The sequence below is a fragment of the Pan troglodytes genome, chromosome 4 (genome assembly GCF_028858775.2).
Source record: "Pan troglodytes isolate AG18354 chromosome 4, NHGRI_mPanTro3-v2.0_pri, whole genome shotgun sequence".
NCBI classification, from domain to species: Eukaryota; Metazoa; Chordata; class Mammalia; order Primates; family Hominidae; genus Pan; species Pan troglodytes.
Window position 1 is genome coordinate 163,036,708 of NC_072402.2, and position 14,745 is coordinate 163,051,452.

Genomic DNA, 14,745 nt, shown 5'->3' on the forward strand with positions numbered 1-14,745 from the left:
CCACACTTCAGATCAAATAGACGTTAATACTTAAAATATACTATTTATTATTTTGTTCAATTGGCTGTTGCATGTTCATTAGATAAAAATAAGTTACCTTGCAACATATTTAGGTTTGCCCTCATAGTTCCAAAAGATAGAAGAGTTTAAAAAAAGAAAGAAAGAACAAATGAAAGAGAGAAGGAGAAAAAGAAAGAGGGAGAAAATAATACATGTACATACATATGTGTATGCATATTTATATGAGAGCCTATATATATCACTCTGTGGACACAAACTGGTCCATTTGCAAACAGCCATCTTATCAGCATCCCAGCTTAGCCAAATCCAAAGAAAAACTTGTTTCTTTGTTCGATCTTTAAAAAATAAAAGCTGGTTTCCTTTTTTAAAAAAAATTACATATGTTACATATATTCATTTGATTTAAGTCCCAAAAGACTTTAAATTGAAACTCTTTAAAATTAGCTTTAGAAAAACTTTTATTAATGAGTTAAAAGTAAGTTGGTTAACATAATTCAGTAAGACTTTCTTAAGGCCTCCAGTGAGCCTGACACCCTGCTAGGCATTGCTCTTCTTACTCAAAATCTCATTGTAATTTGCAAGTTCAAGTCGCTCCTCTTAAAAAAGGCATAGAAGTCAAGGTGAGATTTGTCTCCTCACCTTTCCAGTCTTTCTTACAGCTTCATGCTCTTCATTTTCCCCTTTCTTGCACATGCCTCTCTGGACCTGCCGCTCTGAGGTTCTAACTTGTTTAAATACTGCACTTCCTTCAGCTCTCTGGTTGGGTGACTTTTCTGCTGGGAAGGCTTCCCTGACCCTCTTCTTGCCTCCCAAGTTTAGGAAATTTGTAACCTCCCACATATTCATGCACATCACCTACCATCACATTTATCTCATTTCACTATAATTGCATGTTTGCTTATTTTTATCCAGTTGCAGTGTCAACTCTGGAAAGGCATAATCTGTAACTACTTTGTTGATCATTGCAACTGCATGTAGAAGCCACTCCTTATATAAGTATTGAATAATTACATTGCTCAGAATTCTTCCTCCAACTCCTTTCACCCTTGCCAGCCCTGTTCTCAAACAAAATGCAGCAACATCCTTTGTAAAAGCAATTCTCAAAACTAAATTGGCCTTGTATACAGTTAAGAGTCCTCTGTTATTTACTTTTTTTCCTTTTTATACTACCTGGATGTGTCTTAGCCTCTCCACCCTTTCCCCGCATTGAGCAAGTTGACTGCTATAAACAAGATGTTTCTGTTTTATATTCCGGAATGCACAACAACTGAAGCAAAGGCAAGGTGACTTTGCTGTAACTCAGCAGTCTTTTTAAAATGTTATTTTCCCCCCTTCGTAGGTCCTCAGAACACTGCCATTAAGGGCTTCGAGGTGAAGATACATTAGATTAAAAATATGGCAGACAGGGACCCTGAAGCACTTTAAGAAAGCTTGGTCTGCAGGAAATCCTCATCTTGGCTCCAATCATCAGAAAACTTGATCTTTACCAGAGGTAGGTTCATCAACCTGCATTTCTTTAAGATTTTTTTTTTTAAACGAATTCCTTTCATAGGAAAAAGAGTTTTATTTTTCCCTTATTTCTAAAATGTAAAAATAAAATTAACTTTCAATATGGGAAAGAGCTCACTAAAGTCTTTCTAAATTGGAATGATTTTATTCAGTAGAAAATGTTCATTTCTATATTGCCTCCTCTTTCGGAATTCCACAGGTGACTTACAGTTTATTCTAAAGAAGGTTGCTTTAAACTATGTAGTCTGCTGACAGCCATTTTGATAACTCTGCATGCGTCTAGCCACTGAATATCTATGGACACAAAAATTGTGGTTTTTGGTTTTTTTTTTTTTTGGAAAGAGAGGTTATTCTGTTTATGAAAGCAAAACAGAATCATTTTAGGTCTGAGTGAAATGGTCTGAGTAAACAATTTTCTGTTACTCTTGTCCCATCATCTCCACAAGGGAGATAAACTCGCTATGACAGAAGGTTAGGCTTTTTGTTTCTTTGTGACTTGCAGACTTTCTGGAAAGCCACACCAGGTTAGCAGCACTTTTTCTAAGGATCTGTTTCTTAGATTCCCTATATAAAATTTGGTTGGATTTTTTGTTTTTGATTTGTTTTCTTTTTTGGAATGATTGTCGGTAAATTTGCCAATCTCCAGAAGGGGTTATAGATACATTCTACACGAAAAGAAGTGACACTTGGATTCAGTTGAAGATGGCACTTGAATCCTCAGGATGAATAACCATCTACAAGGATTGTGGAAGGAGAAACATCAACCAAAGTCAATAGTTCAAGCCTTTATTAAAAATTGCAACATGGGAGGCGGCTTAAAGATTGTACAGGATAAATTAAGGAAGGGCATTCAAAGTTCAATTTTGTTCCAAGAATAGTTGACTGTTTGATTTTTTGGAAGCTATGGGGAAACTTTGGTTGTGTTAATCATAGTGTCTCTCACAGTATCAAGCCATGGTGCTTTGGGTTACAGAAATATCAGTATTATCATATTACTTGAATATTTAATCCATTGGCATAATTGATAAGGTTTTATAATACATAATTTTCTGAAATGATAGATGTACACTGTGTTTTCTCTGTAATATTTGCATCATATCCTTTGAGAGAGCAGAAGAGCGCTGTCTTCAGCTCCTGGAATACTGAGAAATAAATCTATAACTGTATTTCACTCCCACCACTTTCACTCATACTCACACATAGATGTCTAAAATGTAGATTTCTAAATATTGAACAAATATAAATGTGTCATTGATTCAACTTACCTCAATGTAAGCTAATTATCTTTCACTTCATTTATTTTCCAATTTTGCTGTTCTCTGTTTTCCAGGATTTATGCCACCATCATGTTTTTGATCTTTCATCTTTTTAAAAATCCTGATTATATAATTAGTCATTTATGCTAAATGTTTTTACTTTCAGATAAGTCTTTTACTCACTCTTTGCAGAGTCCCGATGCAACTTAACCTTCTTCAAGCTTTCATGCTCTTTTCTGATCTAACACATTTTATTCCTAATAGGTCTCCTTCTCTGCACCCCCAAACTGAAATTCAGCCTGTACTCAAGTAAAATAATTGGATTTCTTAAATAGTACTTCTGTTGTTTCTACCAGTTCATAAAATTTTACATGCATCTCATTGCCTTATTTTTAATCTTGAACTGAATGGCATTTTCATCTCTGAAATCCCATACCATCAGTCAGTGCATGGCTTTATACTTTGAAAGCATGCAGTTGAATGTATCAGGAATGAAATAATTTCAGTTTCTTGTTTTTTTGTTTGTTTGTTTGTTTTAGATGGAGTCTTGCTGTGTCGCCCAGGCTGGAGTGCAGTGGCACAATCTCAGCTCACTGCATTCTCCACCCTCCAGGTTCCAGCGATTCTCCTGCCTCAGCCTCCCAAGTAGCTGGGATTACAGGCGCACACCACCACCCCGGGCTAATTTTTTGTTATTAGTAGAGACTGGGTTTCACCATGTTGGCCAAGCTTGTCTCGAACTCCTGGCCTCAAGTGATCCTCTCGCCTCGGCCTCCCAAAGTGCTAGGATTACAGGCATGAGCCACCATGCCTGGCCATGACTGCAGTTTTTAAAGGATCTATGTTCCCACAAATTTGTAACTGCCCATTCCATTTATTAATTAGAATTTGTAACCTAGTAACAAGACCTTTCAGTTTTAAGGCTTTGGACTTGGGAAAACAGGTGGAAGTTTGGAAGCAATATAGGGTAAATTACTAGTTAAAAAGCAGCCCCTTCCCACACAAAATACAATTTTTCTGTGACAAGTGAAAGTGTGATGGAAGGGACATGGGAGAACAGATTTCAGGTAATTTAACGTTGATAAAATGAGTAACAATACTCTTTTTCTCTTTTTAATTGAAAGTATAAACTTTCACAGTGGGTCTCTTTCCTAAAGGAAATAAAGCTGCCTCCGTACACAGCTTCATCACTGGCCTGAGGGCATTTCAGTTTATTTCAGCCAATTAAAATAACAATTACTGCAGGAGGTGCTTATGGGAGTACCTTCTGCTGGTTGAGTCCCCACCACTCCTGGTATGATTAAAACTCCTCAACTTCAAGTTTTCATATTGCAATGACTACTTCTACTTCAAAAAAAAAAAAAAAAAAAAAAAACTTGTACAGTAATTTGGAAGAGCACATTCTATTTATTCCCTTCATTTTCAAATTCTTAATGTTTTACAGACTCCTTTCTACAGTATTATAGCCTGGGCTTCACCTCTTCTTCCTCTTCTCAGAAACAGTTTGTACCTACTAAATTATTATATAAAAGCCAGCACCATTGTTAAATATAATTTATAATGAGCTAAAGTCAGAAACCGAAAAAGTAAAATAAAATAAAATGAATAAGAAACCACCGTTTTGGCCTGAACTCCTGCACTAGGTCCAACAGACCAAACCAAAACAGAGTCACTCAGACTAAACTTCCATGTAACCAAGCCAAAACTAAATGGCTTATCTAACCTTCCCAGAAATCAGAAGAGAGATAATAGCCAAATTCCCCAGCAGGCCAGTTTTAGCTGGCATGTTGAGTCCCCTCTGCTTTAACCTTTACAAGGGAAGTAACTTTGAAAACCCAAAAAGCTTTTTGTTCCTCTGTTTCTGCTTTTCTCAGCCCTTTTCTCTCTCTAAAGCCAACCTCTTCTTTTCAGCTCATTGGAACACTCTTTCTGTTTTGTAGGATGAGGTGTTGCCTGATTCTAGAATGGCAAATTAAAGCCAATTAAGATCTTTAAAGTAAATTTGTTATAATTTTGTCTTTTGCCACCACGCTTGCTTTATTCTGTCAGGAGAACTCTGAGTTCCATTTTATTGAGTTCGTTGAAATATTTCCATAATAGATTTCCAGTGTAAGCTGCTTTATTGCTGACAGCAAAATGATAATTCCAAGCATCCTAACTTGACATATGAAAAATCTTAATGATAATACTGATTAACATATCTTTTGCATTTAAATTACTACGTTTTTTAAGAAGAGAAAATTGTACATTTGGTGGGTTGTTTGCATAGTCAAATAAACATACATCAGGATGTGCAATCTAGTAATTAGGTGCATTTATCTGTTTGTGACACCACTGGAAAATAGTTTGAATGAAGACTTTAGGGGCAAAATACTCCCACTTGAATTGTCACTTCAAAAAACATGACCTCCCGTAGAAAAACCAGTGCTTATGCGTAAACATAGGAAGCATATGCCTAGTGCATGGTTACTTCAGCTACATATATTTACGAAAAATCTTTTTTTGAAACAATATATAATTTACATTTCATAGATTTGTTTGCCTTATGTGTCATCATACTGTATTTATTTAGAGAAAAAAAGAGTTATTAGACTAAGGCATTCCCATCGTCCTAGGAATTTAGGTATTTAGAAAAGATTTAGCATTTTAAGGTACTTGTACTGACCAAAGTTCAAGGAAAGGAAGGCTGAAAAACACAAGTCGTTTCAGTGTGACATGACTGTCTACACAAAACATGGCAGTTCAGATATGGAGGTTTCCAGCAAATACTCTACTCAGGATTAAGCAAAGTTAGTTTTGTTTTTTGGAGGACTGTTTGTTTTTGGTGAAAATTCCAAAGTGATCATAATATTTGCTTTTTTCTAAAACATGTTTAAATCTTATCATGAATATTTATCAGTTCAACAAGTACAGATCCATTTTAGTGTGTCAGTCAACTTGATAGTGACGTTTAAGATTGAGGCCAGACCAAAACAGCAAGTTCCCCTTTCTCTTCCCCTCCCCACCTAGCAAAGGTAAGACAATACCATACTTATTATTTTTACCCCCTACAGATTCAAGTGTTCTAGGTAATCTATGGGAAATTTGTTCTTTCTGATGCCCCAATTTTCTGATCTTCTTTTAACAACTTTCTTCTTTTGATACCATGTAACTTTAAATATACTAACATAATAGACTATACACTATATTCAAGTCAGGCATATGTTTTAGTTGACTCCATTTTACTGACAGGAAAGAAAAATGAATTTGTTCTTTACTTGTAAAGAGGGGGGTAGATCTGCAGAAGAGCAGCTTTTGTTCTTGTGAAGTGGGAGTGGATGGGATGTCAGTCTGAGAATTCATTTACTGTACATCAGAAGGGTATGTCAAAATGTGAGGTGAGGGATTATGTGCCTTAGAATAAAGAGGGGATTTCAATAAGAGAAAAGGAAAGACAGAACGAAAGAGAGAACACGATTGTGACAGAGATAGAGACATTTTAAGAAAGAAAAAAACAATTAAAATGAAGAAATTTTGCTCTGTTAGGTATAATTCACTCATGACTTCATGAAATCCTCAGTTAGAAACATTACTCAATAGTGCTGTTGGAGAATTTGCATTTCTAGTATTAGCTTGATTAAAAATGCATGCAGATCTGGTTGTAGGAGCTGGTTGAGAGCAGGGTGATAATTTTATTATATTAATTTACATCCTGGAGATGACCTCTTCTCACTGTCTATAGCTGCGGTTTTCAATTTAGTTGAGGGGCCAAGTGGTATAAATCTGAACAATACTTCCAAAACTAATACCAGATGATACTTCCAATAAGATTTCAATCTACAAAAGTAGATAGGCCTGTGGATTTTGAAACTACTTTGCTAGTGATTTTGATACGCATCTGTTATGGCAAGAGAAAGAAAACTAATTACCGTGATAAGCAGAGAGAAGAAATACACTAATGATAACTATTATATTTATTATACCTGAACATTGAATTTTCTTTTGGACTTTAAGCAGTATTTTAAAATATATTTGTATGTTTTCAATAAAACATGATATTTTATGATATCTATATTTGATTTAAAGAATATTATAATATTTTATGAAGTAGTACCCCCCTTATCCATTGTTTTGCTTTCCATGGTTTCAGTTACCTGCAGTCAACTGCAGTCCTAGAATATTACATAAAATAAGATTATTTTGAGAAAAACAAAGACCACATTCACATAACTTTTATTACAGTATATTGTTATAATTGTTCTACCTCATTATAAGTTAATGTTGATAATCTCTTACTGTGCCTAAATTATAAATTAAACTTTATCACAGGTATTTATGTGTAGGAAAAAACACAGTATATATAGGGTTTGGTATTATCTGCAGTTTCAGACATCCACTGTACGTCTTTTTGTTTTGTTTGTTTTGTTTGTTTGTTTTTTGTGACAGAGTCTCTCTCTGTCACCCAGGCTGGAGTGTAGTGGTGCCATCTCGGCTCACTGCAAGCTCTGCCACCCGGGTTCATACCATTCTCCTGCCTCAGCCTCCCGAGTAGCTGGGACTACAGGCACCCGCCACCACGCCTGGCTAATTTTTTTTTTGTATTTTTAGTAAAGACGGTATTTCACCATGTTAGCCAGGATGGTCTCTATCTCCTGACCTCGTGATCCGCCCGCCTCGGCCTCCCAAAGTGCTGGGATTACAGGTGTGAGCCATGCACCCGGCCCATCCACTGTAGGTCTTGAAATGTATCTCTGGCAAATAAAGAGAAACTGCTGTAGCCAATTCTTATATCACTAATTAAAGCTAGGTGCATAACATTAAATGTAATTCAATAAAAATGTTTAAGAGCAGGTTATGGAGGTAGAAAGCAAAACAGCTATTGCCTAAAGTTTGTTATATATTTAGAGTGAAAAACAAGCATTGCCTAAAAAACTTTTATATAATAAACATGCAGTGTTTATTATATGACCTAAGAATGGCTAGCTAAAATATTATGTGGGTTACTTGTTTCAAATGCAAATTCTAAGTACTTATAGACTTCATCCTATGGAATTAGACTATCCAGTGTGGAATTCAAATTTGTACAAGATCTAAGTTCAAATTATGCATAATAAAATTTGATAGCTAACCTGTACCTTTAAAACTTCTAGAAAGCTTTAGATAGGCACTCAGAAGTAGATAATTCAAGATACTGCCCTTTGCTACAAGCAGGAAATGTTGGCATTCAATAATGCTGACTGAAGGAAAGTAAACTTCTTACTTTGATTTGCCCTCATGTGGAACTATTCTCCTTGGCACAGTACCCTCCACTAAAATAAGAACAGCAGCAGCAACAATAAGAAAGAAAGTAAAACAAAAACATAACCATTGCTATTATATACACATGCGTTTATTCTACATTTATCTATTGAGTGACTCAACTGCACATAATGACTTCTTAACATTACAGTTGCATTATTGGAGGTGAAATGACTAGTATTTTACAGTATTTTGTTAAGAATAAAGTTTGACAGTAATTCATTCAATAAACATATGCTAAGTCCTTAATTTTCTTGATAGTTTGGGCTAAAATACTGTTTTCATGGATTCTTCTGGAAAATCACTTCAGTAATCTCCTTCTCTGAAGTAAGGGACTCAAGAGATTATTTTGGATGAATTGGGATAATGGAATGAAAATATAATTTTAAAATTACTTAGTAATTTAAATCTTATTTACCTATAAAATATGTAAAGCCATTTGTTGGTTATTTCACTTTCTATTAAATAAGAATTAAATCAAGACTTAGCAGAAGCTGTTAACTCTGAATTTCCTAAGTAATTGTAATTTCATAGACCTAGTCTCTTGATGTACAACTTCATGTTTTTAATAAGTAGAAATAACAGTTGATATTTGCAAAATATCTAAAGACATAGATGATTGCATGACAATTATCTATGAAAATTATCTCTTGGAATACAATATTTATGATCATGTTATTTTCCTTTTAAAAAGTCTAACTTAATACCATATGCAGAGATCCACTTTTTAATTATTACAATTAAATTAATTATATATTATCATAAAATAAATAAAACTATTTTGATACTTACTACAAATGCTGTTTAGAGCTAACCAAGTACAAGATCTCTAAACTGGAAATGTTTTTTCCACAAATACTTATAATAAATCAAACACTTTAAGCTTATAATACAATACTTACAATAAATAAAACACTTTAAAGTGTTTGAATACTTGAAGCTAAATATATCAGTGTTATGACTAAATAGCAGGATATTATCAAATAGAATAAATTCTCTAAAAATAAGATAACTATAAAAGCAAGTGAAAACCTGAGAACTGATTGAAAAGAAATTACCAAGAAGTAGGTATGAACTTACTGGCAGGATGAACATAAATTTGTAAGACCTATTTGTGGATATCATCCAGAATACCTGTACCTGATGTTATGTACATTTCATTTAATCATAGAAAATATACTGAGTCAAAATTAAAATGAAACACTCAAGGATAAAGTTAGTGAAAACATTTAAAATGCAAGTAGGAATCACCTAGAAATAGTACAATAGAGATTTATATGATGTGTTCATAATAGCTGTGTTACTGAGACATGAAATATCTTAACAGTCCAAACATTAGGACAAATTGTTCAATGTTAGAATCAGCAACCTATTGATTGAGTTTTTTCCACTTTTCAGCCAATTATATTGTGGATTTTTAAGTTTTACCTTTTTTGAAGAATTTGTCTACTGGTATTCGCATAAAGTTAAAGAATAAAAATTTTCCATGACGCATTCAGGACTATCAGGATAGGTAAGGAAGACTACTGCAGTGAGGTTTTGCAGTAGGGAAAGAGAGATTGGGCTCAACTCTGAATACAACAAGAAATAGTGGGAATTCATAGCCAAAGAGTAGAGTCAGGGGAAGTGGGGGCTGGTGGACGGAAAATTACTGTGAGGGCAGGGTAATTCTCTGCTGAACCACCTAACAGCATTCTTGCTCAAAGACGGCCAGGGTGGTAAGATATTAACTAGGCGATAGTGAGGGATGAGAGATTTGGTCAAATATCAAGAATGATCAGACACCCGGGGTTTGCGGGGTGGGAATTCTGACTTAGGATGCGTGCTAAAACTGGACTCTACAAGGCCATTTAAGTACAGTTAATGAGTGAGGTGGAATGGATAAGACAAGAGAGTCTCTGGTAAACTGGAGAGCAAAAGCTCCACCTCGAGGAAGCAATAGCTACTTAGATACATTTGCCATGTAGATGTTCTGGTCTGATGCTGTGAGATTTTCCAGTTTTTCAAGACAGATTCAAAATCTAAATCACTACTTCTCAAGATTTCTTAAATATTAGCATAGTATACCAAGCCTTTTATTTTTGTGTGTGTGTGTGTTTTTTTTTTTTTTTTGAAACAGTTTCTGTTGCGCAGGCTGGAGTGCAGAGGTGCAATCTCAGCTCACTGCAACCTTCGCCTCCTGTGTTCAAGCAATTCTCCTGCTTCAGCCTCCTCAGTAGCTGGGATTACAGGCGTGTGCTACTACCCGGCTTATTTTTGTATTTTTTTTTTAAAAGACATGGGGTTTCACCATGTTGGCCAGTCTGTCTCAAACTCTGGGTCTCAAGTGATCCACCCACCTCAGCCCTCCCAAAGTGCTGGGATTACAAGTGTGAGCCACTGTGCCCAGCCCAAGCCTTTTAAAACCATTTAAAACAGTGGTCCCCAACCTTTTTGGCACCAGACACCAGTTTTGTGGAAGACATTTTTCCAAGGACCAGGTGAGGGGTGATGGTTTGGGGATGATTCAAGCACATTACATTTATTGTATACTTTATTTCTATTATTATTACACTGTAATATATAATGAAATAACTATATAACTTAGCAAAATATAGAATCAGTGGGAGCCCTGATCTTCTTTTCCTGCAACAAGACAGTCCCATCTGGGGGTGACAGGAGACAGGGACAGATCATCAGGCATTAGATTATCATAAGGAATATGCAACCCAGATCCTTCACATGTGCAGTTCACAATAGGGTTCGCGCTCCTTCGAAAATCTAATGCTGCTGATCTGAGAGGAGGCAGAGCTCAGGTAATAATGTGAGCGATGGTGAGCAGCTGTAAATACAGACGAATACGCTCACCTACTGCTCACCTCCTGCGCTGCAGCCTGGTTACATTGCTCCGGGGTTGGAGATCCCTGGTTTAAAACATTTGCCAGCAAAATATCTCTGTGGGCTGGTATTTAGGGTGCACCCTAACTACATGTGCAGGGCAAATTAGGGTGCAGGGCACCCTAATACAACCTAAGGTTTTCCTTTCCCAAAATCTCCTTTTTTGTTTTAGAATTTTCTTCCCCGTTATAGATGAGGAAAATGTAAAAGGAAGTTGCATATTAGCCTCACAAATTAGTAGTAGACTGAAAAGAAAGCTACAGGAATTCAAAGATTGTGGCTGTCCTTTAAGTCATTGAATCTGCTACTCTCTGTAATTAGGAGATGGCATTAATCATTAATTAGAAAACAAACCCTAGGTGAGCAGTGTGAGGTATCTCCATGGGAACACCACTGGCTCAATCTCAACCAGAGTGAGTGACTTGGGGGTATAAGCACAGACTTAGTACACAACTGTGCAAGTCTGATTTAAGCAACTAATGTATCTGTGTAAAAATCAACTAAAACACATTATTTTCTGTGTATACTCACATTTCCTCTTTCATCTTTTCCTTTTAAATCTTTGGTGATATGTTTCTGTTTGAATGCAGAAGTCGACGTGTGGTACTCAGGAGTGAAATATCTTCTCTACCTATAACATCAAACATTGAAACAAAAGAGCAGTTGTAGTGAGTTCATTGAGATTCACTGAAAAGTGTTGCTTGCCTGCAGAGTAGGTGAAAGTTTCCTGCCAGCTTCTCATTTAGGGAGAACCTCTTGGTTTACTCCTCAAAAACTGTACAAGCCTCTAAAGAGTGGTAGTGGAAACTAGATACTTTTTTTTTTTTTTTTTGCCTATAGAGATAGTTGTTAAGTTATACAATGGAATAAGGATCAGAGAATTAATGAGGAAAGAAAAAGAGAGCTGTGATGGACTTAACAGTCTGGGTCTTTCTCTAACAAGCTGTCTGTATGTTTTTTGCCCATCTGCTGGGGAGTTTGAAATACCACCTTGCTGGAGAAGTACATAAAGAATGTGTTGCTACTTGTCTCCTCCTTAGAAGCCAGCTACATTGTACCTTACATTTGACTGGAAATATTTGCACCAGGTCCTATAACATGATACAGTTGTTTCAGATCATTGCATCAAATCCTGAGAAAGCCCCATATATGATTTGAGCAATGGGGGATTATCTGGATGTACTCAACGAAAAGATAACTGATTTTGGTAGAATTTGTGAATTTAAAAGGTTGGAAAACACAAGGAAATTTTATTTGCTTAGATAGAGTTTCTTATTTTAATATGACAAAAAGTATAATTGAAAAATGTTTTCATTGTCATTGTAAACAGCTCAACTTACTCTGTGCCAGACACAGGAGTGGCTTATCCCACGTAATCTCATCTACTTTTTCCCAGCCTAAGGAAGATACTGTTATTATGCCCATTTTACAGATGCTTAAAATGGCTTACTATCACCCAGCTAACTGGTGGCCCAGGACTTGAATTCAGTCTCCTCCGACTCCATAGTTAACTCTTAAATAATGACAAGAACAACAAAATAGTAGCAACAGTTGCATTACATTCACTATGATCCAGGAACCCTTCTAAGCACTGCACTGTATATTAACTATTTAATCATCACAGCAACCCTCTGAGGTGGGTTTTATTATTATTATCCTTATTTTACAGAGGAAGAAACTGAGTCACAAAACACTAAGCAACTGGCCCCATTACCTCCAATAATTTATTAACATAATATGTAATACACAAAGTAAAACTGGTCATCTGAAAAGAAAAACATTAAATTTACAAACTGCATAAAAGCTTGTGGATGGTATTTCTAACCAACAATGGCCAGAGAAAATGATTTTTTCCTCTTTCACTCCAGTAACACAATTAACTTATTCATTATCAACGTTTCTTGCTTGGCAAATGTGGAGCCTGGAAATAGTTACTTTAGTCAAGGGACTGCCCTCGTCAAGGTCCAACATAATTTAAAGACAAGTTACCATTATCATCGTTAAGTTCTAAAGAAGATTCTGTCTTGCCAATTTGTGGTTTTGTCCTTCTGGTGCTGTTGGTTTCTGTTCTGGTCTTAAAGCCCATCTGTTAGTCCAGCTGTAGGGACTGAGTACCTCTTACATCCGACTATGTCTATATAGTTGATTGAATAATTACTAACAAATTTCAGAAACTTCTTTGTTGTTCCATTTCAACATGATTAAAAAGCAAGCTCACACTTTCTAGAAGACTGCAGAATAAGAAATAGATGATCTGAAGAATACACATCTCGTGATATCTGATCGAATAACTTGAAGTCTATAGATCCTTTCTCATGAAAATAAATAAGTCAGCTGAAGGCTAGAATCAGAGTGACTAATGTAGTACAGCGATGGAATTGTGTCCTTTCCCCCTACTTAAAAATAATGATAGGTTCTTCTGGAACCTGCTTAAGTAAGTGACACATGGAGAGATGGATTGCGACGCTGTGACATATGGTGCACTGGTATTGCAGTTGTATTGTAGAGATTATTACTAGCAGCAAGATTTTATAGTTATTGCCCTGTCAAGCTGGTGTTTTAATCACTATCATCAACACCGCCTTCACGTTTTACCTCATCTTCTTTTCGGCAAGGCAGACCAGTGTGTCATCCAAAGAGAAACTCATTTGTTTGGACCGATTATTTCATTAAGATATATATTTCAGAGGGACATGTGAAGGATGACTTTATGAGGCAGGGGAAAATACTCACCGTATGGAATAGAATTTAAGGACTGCAATTATTGATCTGAGAAGGCATGAGACTGGTGAGTTTGCTAAGAATACCACAAGCCTGCCTTAGAGATGAGGAAGGACTGAGGGTGCAGGTGTTTCCTCTTGTTCCTGAGAGCAATTAGAGAGCCAAATGATTTCCACTGTTACCTAATAAGGCAACAAGTGTCACCTGTCGAAGTTGATTCCAGGCGCTTTTAATGCAAACATAGCTCAGCTTCTCAAGCTCACTAACATTCTGTATATTTTACAGACTCAGGAGAGGCAAAGAATGTAAACCATCACAAGTAAAGGAGAAAATGAAAATGGGTTAAGCATCGTTTGTCATTTGATCTTTAGTTATTTTACTTTATTTTTTAATAAAGTAAAATTAAATCCTTTTTATATGAACCAGATCCCACCTTCACCCCACTCCCAAAGTTTTCAAAGGTAACTATTCTCAGTGTGGGTTGTCAGTTTCACACGGTAGAATACACCATAATATTTTCATTTTGTCTTCTTTAGAGGGAAACTAGACTGTTTCCTCAAACCTTTTTCTGCCTCCCATTTGAAATATAAATCTGGTTGAGAAGCTTTCTTGGTGAAAGTTACAGCTGTGGGGTTCTTTTCCCCTCTGTTTGTTACAATTGACCTCTCTCCTAGCACATTAGATTCAGCCTCAAAGTTAAATTGCAAGGTGTTATGAATAACACGCACGTCACTTAAGGCTTTGCTGGTGGAGCTGTTCTTTCCCAGTGTCTCAGCACATAGCACCTCCTAAAAAGCCAAGAGAGACAAAATTCTCATTTATGGAGCACAGCAGGTCAGCCCCTTCCATATGCTCAAGATTTGTGGCTTGTGTCATAGGCAGCCCATTCTCATCTTTCAAGTCCTAACAGTTCAAGAGCCTCAAATCCCTTTGAATCCAGATTAAATGGGTTCTGGAAAACATGCTACTGTGTGTAGGGACTTACTGTTTTCCTGAAGAACAATGCATTCTGGGCCCTCCTAGACTACCTTTTGACTAAGGAGCTCCATACTAATCTTTTATCTGATTATCACCCAAACATGCT

At 36.1% G+C, this 14,745-nt stretch overlaps 1 protein-coding gene across 9 annotated transcripts in view; it reads left to right on the forward strand.

The window, feature by feature from the left end:
- Window positions 1-14,745, forward strand: part of TENM2 (teneurin transmembrane protein 2) — a 3,953,434-nt gene that overhangs the window by 1,053,718 nt on the left and 2,884,971 nt on the right. For all 9 annotated transcript variants that reach the window (XM_054685270.2, XM_054685273.2, XM_054685274.2 and 6 more), the window contains one exon: window positions 1,361-1,513. The gene's annotated coding sequence lies outside the window, so the exon portion shown is untranslated. The remainder of the gene's footprint in view (window positions 1-1,360; window positions 1,514-14,745) is intronic.